The sequence below is a fragment of the Propithecus coquereli genome, unplaced genomic scaffold, assembly GCF_000956105.1.
Source record: "Propithecus coquereli isolate 6110/MARCELLA unplaced genomic scaffold, Pcoq_1.0 Scaffold3, whole genome shotgun sequence".
Taxonomy (NCBI): domain Eukaryota; kingdom Metazoa; phylum Chordata; class Mammalia; order Primates; family Indriidae; genus Propithecus; species Propithecus coquereli.
In genome coordinates, this window is record NW_012148618.1 from 21620831 (window position 1) to 21622325 (window position 1495).

General features: G+C 34.6%; 1 protein-coding gene across 1 annotated transcript in view; it reads left to right on the top strand.

The window, feature by feature from the left end:
• The window catches only part of AP4E1 (adaptor-related protein complex 4, epsilon 1 subunit), a gene marked incomplete at its 3' end in the record, with an annotated part of 79068 nt that overhangs the window by 77151 nt on the left and 422 nt on the right, over positions 1–1495 (top strand). The window lies entirely within an intron of this gene.

Here is a 1495-nt window from a genome sequence, read left to right on the forward strand (position 1 = left end):
TGAGCCACCGCGCCCGGCCTGTTTTTCCATTCTTAACGATACTTCACTTAGAAGAATGGTCTCCAGTTCCATCCATGTTGTTACAAAAGGTATTAGTTCACCATTTTTTTTAATGGCTGAGTAGTACTCCATGGTATACATATACCATATTTTATTAATCCACTCATATATTGATGGGCACTTGAGTTGATCCACATCTTTGTGATTGTGAATTGTGCTGCAATAAATACCTGGGTGTAAGTATCTTTTTGATAAAATGACTTTTTTTCCTTTGGGTAAATACCCAGTAGTGGGATTGCTGGATCAAATGGTAGATCTACTTTTAGTTCTTTGAGGTATCTCCATACTACTTTCTATAGAGGTTATACTAGTTTGCCGTCCCAACAGCACTGTATGAATGTTCCTATCTCTCTGCATCCACACCAGTATCTGTTATTTTGGGACTTTTTGATAAAACCATTCTCACTGGATTTAGGTGATATCTCATTGTAGACATTTTTAATTTAATATCTCCTTTCAGTATTTTCATCAGATTGAAGGTTGGTACTAAGTATCCTAATCATATTTGGTTTAAAAACATAAATTGTGGGACCCAGATTTACAACAATTATATCTTATTTTCACAAGCCATTTCAAATTTATTTGTTTCTTTAGAATCATTTCATTCTTTTGGACAAAATCTAATTTTAAAAATTATTTTCAGACCATTAAAAATCTCAACTGAAGATTTTGGCAAACTCTGGCTATCCTTCGCAAATGATGTGAAGCAAAATGTAAAAATGTCAGAATCTCAAGCTGCTCTGCCTTCTGCCCTAAAGACCCTGCAACAGAAACTAAGACTCCACATTATTGATATTATAGGTTTGTAAAAAGGCAATTCTGTGTTTATAGAAGCTTTCTCACAATCAATACAATCAACTCTTCCAAGCATCAGATTTCTTAAAGCTGTATTTCCTATTGTGGCTATCATTTAGATGAGTGTGTTTTTGGATTATATTAAAGAATGCTTTATTGGAAAATACACATAACATAAAAGTTACCATTTTACCCATTTTTGAATGTATAGTTCAGTGGCATTAAGTACATTCACATTGTGTAACTATCACCACCATCTATCTCCAGAACTTTTTAATCTTCCTCAACTGAAACTCTGTACCCAATAAACACTAACCCCCTATTTCTCCTTCCTCCCCAGCCTCTGGAAACCACCAATTTACTTTTTGCCTCTATGAATTTAACTACTTTATATTCCTTCTATAAGTGAAACCACACAATATTTGTCCTTTTGTGCCTAACTTACTTCACTTAGCATAATGTCTTCAAGGTTAATCCATGATGTGTACTGTGTGTCAGGATTTCCTTCTTTCTTAAGCCTGAATACTATTCCACTGTATGAATATACCACATATTGTTTGTCCATTCATCTGTCAACGGATACTTGGGTTACTTTCTCTTTTTGGCTCTGGTGACTAATGCTGCTACGAGCACGGGTATA